General features: G+C 40.1%; 1 long non-coding RNA gene across 1 annotated transcript; it reads right to left on the reverse strand.

The window, feature by feature from the left end:
* Nucleotides 1-13,797: 13,797 nt before the first annotated feature.
* On the reverse strand, nt 13,798-14,660 carry LOC145434628 (uncharacterized). Its single transcript, XR_013913501.1, has 2 exons — nt 14,199-14,660; nt 13,798-14,129 (listed from the first exon to the last, which is right to left on the reverse strand). It is a non-coding gene; the product is annotated as an uncharacterized LOC145434628 (long non-coding RNA).
* Nucleotides 14,661-15,628: the final 968 nt, after the last annotated feature.

Consider the following 15,628-nt stretch of genomic DNA (forward strand, 5'->3'; position numbering starts at 1 on the left):
AGTGACTATAATTGCTACGGCATACTTGGATTACTCACACTATGTACGTAGGTTAGCCTACGTATAATCACTTAACATAAATAGACTTGACTTCAAAGTAAATACGTTTCCAGTTCAGTTCATGCAGCTCATTAATGTTTTATGGTCTTAATGCCGTCGAACCTTTCACGGGTCGCATTTGGACCGCGACCGTACAATGTCCAGGTCTAATGTAGATAAATTGCAAGCATTGGTATAACAGAGGGCAAACTTGTTTGTGAGGGAAGCCCGAAATATTTTTGGGTGGTTGCGTGGACTCCCGTATCGTGACCTAGGCCGACAAAAATTGATGGAACGGAATAACCAGTTTTTTTTCAAAATTTAACGACAGCCAAAATATCTGAAGAGCCTAGCCACGAAATGGGGGAAGCTATTTGTAACGGGCGAATAACTGCAGTCACGTGCCGGGGTTTTCCCTGTTCATGTTTTCATTGTCGGGCTCAAGAAATGTGCAGTGCCCAAAGGATTGTCTTTTAATTTGTTTATATTATTTTCGTTTAGAGCGAGTTAAATATTATTAACCGTTTCCAAAAAACATCATAAACCATCTAATGGCTGTTATAAAGATACGGGACGTGTTCGCATCAAGACCGCTGAGCAGGTTTACTTTGATGTAGCAGTACACAATCGACTCGAATGATCTAAAGCAGTGGTTCCCAACCTGGGGGGGGGGGGCGCCCCCTGGGGGGATGGGGGCCTGAAAGCCTTCAATTCATGCGTGTTTCTCTATATATAGACCGAATTTCAGATTTTTAAATTCTCTCATCAACAGTCATAACCTTTCATGCCATCAAACAATCTGTTGAGGTTGCTAGCATCCCGGTTCGATTTTGTGATATGACGATATGGGGCGCGCGAAATTTTTCACTATCATAAAGGGGGGCGTGTCTAAAAAAAGGTTAGGAACCACTGATCTAAAGTAACTGTTCCACTATTCACCAAATAAAATAAGTCAGCCAAATCACAGCCTCATCTCATTGTCATCTACTATATTTGATGCCTGCGAAAAGTAATATCATGTATAACAGTGGTCGGGAACCTTTTTCGTCCGAAGAGCCATTTTGGCCAAATTTTTTCTATTTCAACTCCCAAAGAGCCATACATGTCAATCAACTGTTACGTCACAATTGAAAATTTGTGACGTCATGCTAGCACTTAAACAATCTCACTGCAGGGGATTCATTGTGTTCCGCCTCGTTTCCTCTGTAAAAACTCGTACTAATCATGCTGGTATAACCTTATTCGAGCATGCGAACCTTGAGTTACGAGAGCGTGGCTTCGTACTGATGCTCCTTTTAAATGCGAGAACCCATGATTACATGCGTAAGTGGAGCCAAACATGGTCATTACAGGAGCAGTACATGCCCAACACAAGGTGCGTCACATCAGTGACGTGGGGTCAGGGGAGCCAAGTGAGGCAGTTCGTCACCTGTCGCCAGGATGAGTGAACGAAAATAGTGAAATCTTCAATTACTAACGATATTTTCTATGGATGTTCATGAATGACAGCATTTTGAACATTTTCCTCCCTAAATTAGTAAATTTGCAAATTTCTTATTTGAAAATTAAGCCTGAAACGATAGGCTATGCAGACGGGCCAATCTTCACTATTGATACCGTAATTCATCGCAAATAGCTTAGAATTTATAATAGCCTAACTGATTAATTGAATATAAGATGGTCGCATTGATTCTCAATATCTAAATACTGCTCGACTTCTCAATTCTCAAAGTATAAGGCGGAAACATATAACGTTGCGCCACACGCCGACATTTTATCTACTACAAAGCGGCTTACCAATCCAAAACGTGGATAGCTACGGCGTTGTTTGTAATTCGAGTTTGTAATTGTGAATGTCACTTCCAAGGCAGTTCATTTCGCGCCGTAGATCATGAAGACAGTGCGCATTTATTTGATAACTGCATCGTCATATGGGCATCGTCATGTCTGCTATTCTCTTTCGTCAATCAACGTATCGTGCAATTCAAAATTTCGAGTCGGGTACATCAAATTCGCGAGTGATATTGGTCGCCGGGCGACAGTAACTTCAATTTAGGGATTTTGAAAAGGGGGTCCGAGCCCCTAACCCTGGAGACGGCATTGTCTTTACCTCTCGAAAGACATGTTTATAAGGTCACGAGAATAATTATTATGGTCGTGATGGAAATTTACTAAGGTGCAGCAACATTGATCAATTCAGTTAAAAATTAAATATTTGGAAAAGAGCCATATCTTATACCCAAAAGAGCCATATATGGCTCGCGAGCCATAGGTTCCCGATCGCTGATGCATAACAAGCTACGTCATTATCGGTATGAGAGCAATTGATACTTCTGGTACTTATAATGTGACCTGTGGTGGACCACTGGAAATACGAATAGACGCAAGTCCAAAGTAAAGATAGATCTTATGAATAAGGGCGATATAGTTTTAAAGTTTAAAGTGGCAGTTTCTATATTGACTTTTAATAGACCCCTCAAAACTAATCCATGGATCAAAGGGGTAATGGACCACAGTTTAAGAGCCTGTGCTATATCAAATGACAATCGAGCGCTCTTTGGTACAGTGAATTCGTTTATACATGGCATCAAGTCGATAAATATTGATATCGTGGCATTCATGCAATTCATGCAATATTTTTTGCTGTTTCTTTTATAATTATAGATCGTGTCAGTCATTATTCTGTGTATTTCGTGGACGCAGAATACATACAAAAACTACGGAATTTGCCCATCAATGTACAAGCTATCAATGTTGTCAAGTTGTATATTTTGATAGTAACCTGAGGGATGTCATCCACAATTAACTGATTAGTAAAATCAGAGGCATCATCGAAGTCATTTATATATATCAAAAACAAGAAAGTATCCAGTACGAATTTATGGTTTTTGACGTATTCAAGTAGGAACAAGTAGGGAGAGGTAGCGTAGTGGTGACGATAAGCGCCCACGAATCCGGCGGTGCCGGTTCGATTCCCGTCGGAGGTTCATCTGGGCTCCTCTTCCCCCGCCGTCGCCGTTCTTACGGCGACAAAAAAGCTGTTACGTCGGGCACTCTAGGCCGAGGTGGATGTCAGTCTAAAAGGATCGCAACTGCGTGTCGTTCGATATCCTCCTATCTGTTCATTATATCGCATTGTATCTTATCGCATTGTACATTGTGTGTGACTTGTTCAGATGAAAAATATAACCCAACGATTATTGATTATTATTGATTACAATTAGTTTATGCATGTCTCCTCTAATTTCATAGTGGTGTAATATGCCTCTATCGCCAGTGCCAAACGCCTTTTACCGATCGAAATAAATACCAATGATTATTAGTTTGTTTAACAAGCTCTGATATGTGTTTTCAGCACTATCGATGGCAGCATGCAGGATCGAGTGTTTTTCTTTATTGGAAATCTTACAGAATATTGGTAGGTATTGGTATATTGGTAGTTATTCCGTACACGTCGCTTATTATTACGCCATAGCGGTGCATAAGGTGGTTGTTTGTGACAGTATCAACGATTGAGACTTTAAAGTTATTCTAGTTTGATCATTTATCATGTAGATTTTAGGCTATCACGTCAGAGTTTCAATATCTATATTGAAGTCTATACCAATAAGTGAAAGTTTGTATTGTTGAGCGAGATTCCTGAACAATTCTCCAGAGTACAAATAAGCGGAGCCAGGGGTTGGTGAGAGTGTCTATAGATAGCACTCATAACAATGTACTATCTTTTTGTTACAGACGAATAGAGTCTCTATCCATAGTTCTTCACAACTTCTTAGATTCGATTAAATTCAACGATAATTTGAAGTTGGATACTATTTATAATATAGAATCACGCACCCCCATGATGGGCGAGTTTACATTTATGAAAATGTGTTCCTCCAGGTATATTTCAAATAAAGGGGTGGAAGCTATTCGAGTTTCACTGAGGGCAATTATATCAGTTGATTAAGATCAGAAATCATGGAGGAAAGAATGTCTTTGTTCCGAAGGAGGGATATCATGTTAGCATGTAATATCAACATATAAGGACTATCGTCAAAAAGGCCATTGAAATTGTGTATGCTATAATAGCTATAGTAATAGTATAGGTAGGCTCATTCTTGATGGCATCGTGGTTTTGTGATATAGTCAGCATGTCTATCAGATCATCTCATGATCTCAGTATCGGTTTTAGTGTAGTACAAGGGGATGTCGTACCTTGACAAATCCTCTTCATCTCTGATTTTCGTAACTTCACTTTTATCGTCCTTTGTCAAGTGGGTTACTCCTTTTTCTGTCCATATGTATTTAAACTTTTTTGCATCTTTCAATTCCTGACAAGCAATGTATGTTTTAAGGTTAATAAACGTACAGCACTCATAGATATATATTCCTTCACGCATCAGCTTTGAGCTGTTGTTGTAGATCATGTCTCGGACTCTACTTGAGCAAAATCTGATTAAAATCGGATCTGGAAACAATGCAGCTGGCACTCCAAGTCTGTAACAATCGCTTATGTCTTGCTTGAAGATGTTCACACCCAATCTCCTTGCTACTGAAATTACGAAATCTTCAGTATATTCTGTCTGATCGTAGTGTAATACCATTAATTCTCTACAGTTTCTTTTTCCGTATTGGTCCAGCTCATTTATTGCACTATTGGCTTTATCTTTATTGGATGCTTGAAGTTCGAACACAATTTGCCGCAGGTCGTTGTTTTCAGATTTCACTCTCGATAGTTCCTTGCCGGTGGTGTCAAGTTTATCTTTGATTTCTTCATACTTGTCAGTGAGGAATACGGCTATCTTTTTAGGTTCTTTGACTTCATTCATAATCTGTCGATAACTGCTTATCGGACTAGGCTAGCGTTAGGCCTATCATATTTTGGAATCGGGAAAGGAGGATACTGTTACCAAATCATAAAATTCAGTGGTTCCACACTTAAACCAGACGATTTTGCAATATTTAGGCTACTGGAAATTGTGTTAAGTGGACTAAAACAAAAAATCATCGTTTTCCCTCGACTCCCGATTTACCCGGTTTTAGTTGAATTTTGTGGTGTTGACGAAAAAAAGGTCATTACTTTCATACAACGTCCGTATTACCTATTTCACGTCATTTATGCCGATTTTCAGTTGAACCTGTGCATTAACCAAGCTGTAAAAGCTGTAAAGGTGGACATTTAGGCGTCCTCAGAAGACATTTTCAAAAACCTGAAAAAGGAAGACAAATCCTGCTAAAGAAGGACGTATGGTAAGTGGCAACTGTCGAACCGAAGACGATTTCAATGGTTCGGATCATTCCATATCCTATACGTCGACTATATCGGGTACAAAAAAAACATGTTTTAAACAAATTGTTTTGAAAAAGCATTTGTTTTAAATGCAAATCTGTCTATAGGCTTTCCTATCCTGTCTCCATAAGCTACCAAAGTCTGTAATATGGATCTTCATGGACAACATTACTGACCCGTAGTGGTCGACCCTTACAATGTCCACAAGGCGCTACGAAATAGTCATGGCTCAGAAATGAGAAACTATTTTAGATGACTGGCAACTGCCAACACGTTGACGCAATAAAGATACATATTTGGAAATTTAAAATCATTTATTTTTGTTATGGCGTAGTAGTATGTGGTACTCGAATACACGGATAGCCTCGATGCTTGATACTGAATCGCAGTCAAATCACCCAGGCAAGCGATTCTGATTCGAGTATTAGGCTTATGTCGGGTAGAGCAGTGCCTTTAAACACGTGGGATGGTACGGATGAAAATTAATTGCAGTGCAGATGACAAACGAGGTATGGATGAGTGCGGATGAACATTGTGCATATTCCTTACTTTTCTGACGTGGAAAAATTCAAATAAACCCTATGGACAGTGGATCCCTAACGTTTGTCGTTACGACGCATTTGTAAAAACATGTTTCACTTACGACGCAGACTAATCGTAGCTGTTACAATAAATCTTTTTCTCGCACCAGCTAGTGCTAGAGTAAATTAATATTTCCGCACTATTAATATTACGTAATCATGAAGTCTCCTTTGGAAGCGGGGGTGGGGAAGCGAGTGGCGCAGTTGGTTAAGCATCAGCGTCACGACACCGATGGCAGTGATTCGAATCCCGGTTAGGACTAACTTCTATGTGTCGGAGGTTATATGGGCTCCTCATCGCCTACCTCACTGCAATATCAGTGACTTAAATAGCACAACTACAGTGAACCGAGCTATCATTCAGCAGCAACCGAACCGATGAAGCGTGCCTGAGAGAGTGCACAAAAAATGACAAAGACTTGAAGAAATGAATTGAAGCGTTGAATTATCATGGCGGGAAGCACAAAGCCTAAAACGGGCTAAAAGCACCACTGTTGTAATAATAATAATGAAAGCGTGGGTATTGGCAGGCCAGGCATCAGCACGTCTGAGTCTACGACACGCGGAAAATTGACTTTCTGCTTTCTTTCTTTCTTTCGATAATCATCATATTTTCGTAATAACAATTCGAATAGCCACGAGGCATAATGATACCATCATTACAGACTCTCATTTGCAACAAGTAACTGTAATACAAATTTTGCTTCCTTCAAGGCATGGGTTCTTAAAGTATGGGTCACGACGCAAACATGACATGGCATGCGAATGGTATAATTGTGGGTCGCGATGGCACCAGAGCGATATTTTAATATGTATGCAATATTTGTTCAATTTCTTTCAACAAAAAATCCTTGCACCTCGCGCGATTTCCTGTGAAAAGTTTTTACATATCCGAGTTCATTGTGTTGAGTATACCATAGTCAAGAAGCTATAGACGTGGAAAAATCGTTTCTATACAATATGGCTTGATCATAAAAATGTGCAGACCTTTGTATAACACAAGCTGGTTTGAATTAATGATAAGGACTTACAGACATTGATTTCACTGGAAAACACCGTTGGTGACCGTTGGGATGCTTTGGAGTAGAATTGTGCATCTAGCGAGTGACCGATTTCGGACACAGTTATTTCGAGGACAACCCGGGACACTTGAAGACAAGAAATTGTGGCCAACATACGCCTGGGTAAAAGGGCGGTGGCAAAAAGAAAGGCGGCGATGAAACCTTGGCCAAAATGACCGTCGCTGGTTGCCTAAAACTTTCGTTATTGATATGACCGGTCGTAGACATGGTCGGCAACGAATGGTCCCGTCCTTTTATTATAATCTAAGTCGACAGTAGTACAAATGCCACCTGCAGAGGAAAATAATGGAGCTAAATTTGAAATCGCGTGTTTCAAAAAGCTGCGTCCACCGGGTGAAGTAATCGAGTATCATTCGTTATGACGTCATAACATTTAATTTCTCTGTAAAGCTGCAACGGGCGCGGGTAATCGGCAGGCATGGTAGAGTGTGGCAACGAGAGTTGGTACTCGGTGTGCTGAGGTTAAACCACCGATATCACAGTAGCGTTTTCCAAATAACTGGTCATCATGTACTGTCGTAACGGGTTAAATTATGAAGAACACCAAAAGACCTATAGAAACCTTGTTCGCATGATAACGACACACATTGTTTTTCAACGTTGAATGCTCGGTTTTGTAAAATAAACCGAATATTTCGCTGATCCGGGGGTTCGTGAGTCTGGATACCATTGATTCGCGCAATACATTAGAGTTCTACATTAAAATACTAAAGGAGAAATTTTAGTGACAGGAACCACACTGTATCGGCTACATTTTTTGTAATGAATAATGTTTCACAGATCTGTGTAGCGTGCAACTATGGTTAGATGCACTTTTTTCTTGTCCGATATGCACGTAAAATCGTAGCATACAAACATTACAAATGAACTTTTGTCGACGTGTTGGGCTTGGATCGCGAGATATCAGGACTCACAGGTATTGGTCTACTCTCACACATTCAATATTTTAGCATCAAAAAATTGTAATAAGTACCGGTCGAAGGAATCCCTTTATCGCGGTAACTGAGAATATTTTCGAAAATTGTACCTATTTGTAGGTTCATTCATGATTTTGCTTCTGCGCCTCTGATATTTCGAAGGAAGTCACCTTCGATTGACTGCTAAAACAATGTGACCCCTCGATCATGTCTACGCTGCGAATTTACTCACTTGAATACTTTTTAAGTTTTGTATTTCCTATACGTTTACATGTTCGTAGTGACAAGCCTTGGAAATCACTACTGCTAATTGAGGATTTTTAAATATTTTCCTTCCACTTGAGCCCAACACTGGCTCTTCAGACTACTTCTTGATTTTTAGGGCATATGGGACACGCTCCAATATTTTCACAATGATTTGCCAATAAAACCACCGTGTAAAATGCACTCTCCAGTAAACGCATGCATACGAGTAGACTATATCAAATACTGGCTGAATATCGCAGGATATAGATCTTTTATTTTCGTGGCGGAAAGTTCACGTTTTGCGGATCATGACTTCGCCCGATGGCACAATCAAATTCGCATTTTTATACATTCTTCTGCATATAGCGATGTTTCATCACTCATCTGAATAATATTGCCGATCAACTCGGGCCTGTCTTTGCAATTTTTGCAATTTGCAGTTTTCCACACGCAATGGCTGAAATTGTTATCTTGAAAGTGATCATTTTTATGATCAATTTTATGACGTCAACAGTGTCACGTACCTGGATGATTCAAATCCGAGAGGAATCGCGTATGCGAGTATCACCAACATGTAACATGCGACTCCAAGAAATGTGCAAGAACGATCGGCAGCGACAAAACCTTGGCCGAAAAGGACTGCCCTTATGCTGACCGAAAACTTCGTTATATATACAAAATACATATATGTGTAATTGTCCATAGGCGCGTATGACTGGCGCCGAATGTTACTGTGTTGGCCATCTGAACCTCACGAGACAAATTACAATCCTGCAGGGGAAAAAATATACGTCAGTGAAGAAATACCAATTTGAAATCGTGTGCGTCTTTTAGTTTAGTAGTCTGCGTTTGGACGATTCTATATTTTTTGATATAGCAGACAGGAGGTCACGAAATGACATCATGTTACGGAGTCATCTCAACGGGCCCTACAGTTTCCAAGACACCTCACTCAGCTCTACCTGTAAATCTGATTACGTGAGCAGAGAGAGGATAAAAATTGATAGAAATATACAATCCCGATCATATTGACCGATTCAATCATGAATGATAAAAAAAATTCCCGCTTCGCGTGTTTAGGTTAAAGAAGCTGACTAAGTGGGCCCCAATGTAGATGATAAGCAGCGGTCAACAGCGTATAGCCTCGGGGGATTTCGGTTTATCATCATGTGGGGGGCCCAAGACCAACGTTTTTTTGGGGGGCTGACGAAGTGCTGTTACGGCCCTGCTCAAAGCTAAGCAAGGCAAATTAAATATAATTGGTAAGGCGTCAGCGATAAGGAGGATACCGATAAGGTGTGTAAAATTAAAATAACTGCAAAAGGAAAGAAGCTCCTGATAACTACGAATTATAAAATTTTGGTTCGCATTCACATTTTAACTTGCTCAAAAACTGTTAGATTGCATTTAATAAACATTAGGGTGCGGATGTGCGGGTGCGGCCCCAGTAAATTTGGCAAAGATTGGAGGTAAGATTGGGATAACATCTCTACAAATGCGTGATCAAGTTTGATGAAGCCTTGGTTGAAAACTTGAATTTATTTTTGCAATTATTGCAGCAAGCCTCAGTACTGGTCAAAGACTTAAAAAAAACTCTGACCGTGATATAGGAAATGGTTCAGTACAGGTTTCAGAATAGTTTATTTGCTGTTCATCCATTTTTGGAATATTAAGATTTAGTTTAGCCCACTGATTCTCAAACTTTTTAGACACGCCTCCCATTATGACAATGAAATATTTCGTGTCCCCCTTAATGGTCATATCACACAATGAAACCAGAATGTTAACAATCCTTGCAGATAGTTTGATGGTATGACAGGTTATGACTGTTGATGAGAGAATTCACCAATATGAAATTCGGACCATACACAGATCAATAACTATGAAATGGAGGTAAATTGCGCCAAGCGCGGTTATTTTTTCAGTTTACCGGATCTTCGCGCCCACCTTCAGATGCTTTCACGCCTCCCAAGGGGGCACGCTCCCCAGTTTGAGAACCACTGGTTTAGCTTACATCAATGGTTCAACCTTTTTCGACTCATCGCCCCCTTGTCAATCTCGATGCAAATTTTCTCCCCGATATTTACGAATCTGAAAAAAGAGGACACATCAACGGAAGATTTATTCACCTAACTCAGATCGACGGTGAATTTACTGAAAAAGGCCATTTTTCCGAGGAGGTAGGTCAGTGGTTCTAATTTTTTTTTGCTTGTGGCACACTAGAAAAATAATAAAACACTCGCGGCACACTTACTAAAAATGTGATTTTCGAGAAAAAATTTACGTGGTAATGCGATGAATATGCTCATGTATATGAGCATAATGCGACTGAAACTAAGCTACATTGGATTGTTGACGACGTACCCGTATTTCGTCGTCAATTTCAAGCAGTCTCTCTCGAGCACAGCTTTCAATAATATTCAAAACGAAGAAGCTATGTTCACATACTCACCGTGATACAAATGGCAATACAACTCGGATCGCTTTTGTGCCTATCATGATATAGGTCAGGATTTGAAATGAGACAACCATTTTTGTGAAAAAAACGTTTCAAAAAACGGGATGTTTCTTTTATGTGAATGGGACAACAAATCGTGAGACGAAATATTGCAATGCAAGCTGAAGTCCAGGAAGTGTGCTCAGGTTTTTGGAGTATTTTTTATGTTGAAGAGATGCTTCACAAGGAGCGTGAGCGTGTCTCGTTATATAACGAGACAATTAACCTGACCCTACTCATCATCAATGTCATGATTGGTTCCATTGTAATGTCCACATGTGTTTGTTTATCAGATATGAAGTGGTTAGAGTGCCTTTTCCGCATGTGCTTGCCTGCGTGCCTTGATTTGAACAAATTACAAAAATATTCGCGGCACGCCTGAGAATCTGTAGCGGCACACAGTTTGGGAATCACTATGGTAGGTACTCGGAAAACCGGTTTCCGTGTCTACTTTCCGTTGAGTTGACCTCTTTTTCGGGCTATATGCAGAGTAAGCCGTCTTCATGTGCGTTTTTTTGGCCGTGTACCGTGTTAATTACATATATCCCACTGGACGTTTTAAGATTTTCGCCCCCAGTCGCCTCTTTTGGCATTTTCGCCCCCTTATTTCTCAAAATCGCCCACGTTGGGTACCACTGGCCTACATTGTAATTCACCAAGTTTTCTGTCGCTAATGAGGTATGGGAAACAGTTTAGCATGGCCTAATTATCTAGTTAACGAGGCACGCGTAGAACGTCGACGTAAATAGGCTGATTATTTTATGTTGTGATTGTCAGGTTTCAGTGACAATGTAATTGAAATTGTAATTAGGCAAAATTTTTATCACATTACAATTACAATTACAATTACAAAAAATAGAAATGCTTCAATAACAATTACAATTACGATTACATGAAAAAAATGTAATTACATACATTCAGCTCAATTACAAATTACAATTGATTCAACTCTGCTCGACACCAATGGCAGTGATTCGAATCCCGGTTCTGACTAACTTCTATTTGTCGGAGGTTATACGGGCTCCGCATCGCCGACCTCACTGCACTTGCAGTGATTTAAAAAGCCCTGAAATTAAAGTGCGATGACTGAGCAAATGAACTGACGATAGAGACTGCGGTTCTATACCAATACCGAGAAAACCATTACCGAGAACGCTATTACCGAGAATGGACATTACAGAGAATGGACACCACAGAGAATGGACATTACCGAGAATTGACACCACAGAGAATTGACATTACCGAGAATTGACACCACAGAGAATGGACATTACCGAGAGTTGACACCACCGAGAATGAACATTACCGAGAATTGACACCACAGAGAATGAACATTACCGAGAATTGACACCACAGAGAATGGACAGAACCGAGAATTGACACCACAGAGAATTGACATTACCGAGAATGGACACAACAGAGAATGGACATTACCGAGAATAGACACCACAGAGAATGGACATCACCGAGAATGGACACAACAGAGAATGGACATTACCGAGAATGGACACCACCGAGAATGAACATTACCGAGAATTGACACCACAGAGAATGAACATTACCGAGAATTGACACCACAGAGAATGGACAGAACCGAGAATTGACACCACAGAGAATTGACATTACCGAGAATGGACACAACAGAGAATGGACATTACCGAGAATAGACACCACAGAGAATGGACATCACCGAGAATGGACACAACAGAGAATGGACATTACCGAGAATTGACGCAACAGAGAATGGACATTACCGAGAATGGACACCACCGAGAATGGTCATTACCGAGAATATGGACAATACCGAGAATGGACATTACCGAGAATGGACATTACCGAGAATTGCCAATGTCGAGAATCTATCTTACTGAGACGGACCAGACACGGACGTTGTCGGGAAAATTATACCTGCGAATTGACACCGAATGTGGCAACGCCGTGATGCACATACACGCGATCTGTACCAACATATGCATGACATGCCTGCATGAGTGCATGCATAAATTGTACACGTGAACTTATAGTCCTGAAGCATGTGATCATCAATCAATGGGGTTGGTTTTAAAGCGGTTTTACAATATCAGCTGATTGTCTACAACGTTTCCGATTCGTGTACCGTGACATACGAATTAGCTTACTCCGCTTCACTGATACGGAAATCTGTAGCATCCAATTGTCATGCATATCTCAAAAGAGTATAATATGGTTGAAATCGAGAAGTCATCAACTCTCACAGATATCGCAAAGGGAGTAACAAATATGCTGGCAAATCATGGTCTACATTTTTCATTTGCGGCATGGGCCTACTAATTTTCAGTAGACGGTTAGTCATTATATAGATTGGTCAACATATATGTTTAGGCTGACGCGATAATTCATATGTTTAGGCTGACGCGATAATTCTGGAATAGAGGGTATCAAGTAGACAAGAATTAATATTGGTAGCAGATGATTACTATGGAGAAAGTGCGTATTTAATCAGTAGTGACCGTCACGAAAATCTGGCTCACGAATTATTGTAAGAGAACGTGTCTTGTGGTGATTCTGGGCGCAAACACAATTTAATGTAGGGCGTAGATAATAAAGTTGGGTTGATTAAAAATTCAATTATCGCGTTCATCAGGATTGAACAACACAAGATAAAGGAACTTCGTTGATCGCTGCGTATACAATTGACAGAGGTGCATTTTTCATCTAAAGCAGTTAGCAAACCTAGACAAACTGTACACTGCGTAATATTCCTACGCAGAAATATATTCGATTATGACTGTGACGATTGTGATTCCTAGGATATGGCTTCGCTCAACAATCGGACAATCAACGAATTATGCACTTACCTTTGTAATGCAATATATCATATCTATATTCAATGATACGTTGCGTCGCTGTACCGTACTAATTGGACCCGAATTTCATTTCGCGATGATGATAATTCTACCTGTTACAATCGCAGAATATTTTATCAGTAGGCTGCCGTTTTACTCAGCAACCTGACAACTGACAGCCAACCATTACGCTATCTTGCGGATAGTCACGCTATATTTCCTTGTCGCTCCTTTCCTACTGTTTTAAAACTTCTACGGCTAGCACAAATAAGAGACTGAGAAGTTCTGAATTTACTGTAAGCCCAGAAACTCTAGTTCCAACATTATAAGCAATCATGTTCCAGGTTATTTGCATTTTATTACTTGTCTGTGGCATGCTGGAATGAAACGTCCAGAAGATAAATAGGTACAGCGGTGATCACCAACACAGACTAGGCGTTTCTTCATCAGAAAGGATGCTAAATATGTGGTGATCGCTATCATCTATTTATTCACTCAGATTGTATGCCACTCTAGGCAGAAAATCTGTAGTCATGTCGGTTGACCACGCTCCATCACAAAGCCGCTTCAATTGGTCGCTAATGTCGACGTATTTTTTCTTTCTTTTAGGCGTTGCCTATGGCCTGTGGAAGTTTGTAACAGCTGCACTCGATTTTGCATGACATCCATCCTTCAAAAATATATGTATATTCAAGTTGAAACCAAGAACACATATACATCTTCAATTGTTTATACTCACTTTATACACTCTAAAAATTTCCAAATGGTTACGTGACATCCTCCAACTAGAGCGCGGACGCCGTGATGCCATCCTTCAACAGAATTGTTGGTTCGGTGCATGCCATCGATGGTACGTTGTCGCACATACCAAATGCTGGGTGGGAACAGCGGCCGCCTATTACTGCCTTGTTGATCATTCGTGATACCTAAGGCAGAAACAATAATGAGTTAAATACTTCATATATTCGCGAAGCAAATCTGTAGGCCTACTATCAATGTTTGATATAATGTGGTAATGAAAAGACGTTAGTCATGGACAATTCGCAAAAGTGTCATCAATCTTCAGAGGTGAATCAAAAGGGGGAGAGGTGTGCTTTTTTGCAATCAGGCAATGTTTTAAATTGTAGTAGATTAATCGGGTTAAATCTATGTACGTACAAATGCCAGTTCACGTTTACGTCTCTACACGCATAAACATATGCCAGTTCACGTTTACGTCTCTACACGCATAAACATATGCCAGTTAAGTTATATATTAAAATATAGAGTTAGATGGATTATTTTATTCAATTCAGTAGGCTGATATGTGAATAATGACTTGGTCACAAAGCGGCGAAAGCGAATCGCAAACAAATTTCGGCGCCGCTTGAAACTTGACGTCATTATAGCACAATTCGAGGACTGCATTCAAAAATAGACTTGAAGGTTTGTTGCCATGTGTGGGTAACAAACTATTTATTGAATCATTTGACTTTACCGCCGTTTATCAGGATTTTTCCTTTTTCATATATTTAATTCCAGCGTCTAGTTTTGTGAATAAGATTCAACCATTTCAAATTCAAATCCAACCCCCGAAAACGGTTGATCACTACTCTTTATGCATTCGGTTCACAAACGGTTGATCACTACTCTTTATGCATTCGGTTCACAAACGGTTGATCACTACTCTTTATGCATTCGGTTCACAAACGGTTGATCACTACTCTTTATGCATTCGGTTGACAAACGGTATTGCGCTATTCACGAACGAGCCGAAATAGCAAACGGGAAACTCAATATTATTAGTGAATTTGTTGGAACGTGTTTCGCGGTCTCGAAAAATTGTCTCGCGGACCCCAGTTTGAGAACCACTGGTCTGGCTAAACGTGAATACATTTCCCATAAAACGATATTGAAATAACATCATACCTTTGAACCATTTCTTTTGCCTCTACTATGCCAAACGTAGCACAGTGATTGTGTTCTTGAGATTGCTTCAAAACGATTGGTGGCTCTGCTCCTTCAAGGACTTTCAATGAACACCGACATTTTTTTCTGTCATAATGCGTGCATATCCAGTACGAAGTACCATTCGAAACTTTCATTCTCCTAAATACGAACTCGCCAACAGCGATTAACTTATTTCCTCGGGTCGAAGTAATGTATTTTGCTAATACATTAGGTCCTGAT

The sequence above is a fragment of the Botryllus schlosseri genome, chromosome 2, assembly GCF_051294905.1.
Source record: "Botryllus schlosseri isolate E-star chromosome 2, Bs_hap1, whole genome shotgun sequence".
Taxonomy (NCBI): domain Eukaryota; kingdom Metazoa; phylum Chordata; class Ascidiacea; order Stolidobranchia; family Styelidae; genus Botryllus; species Botryllus schlosseri.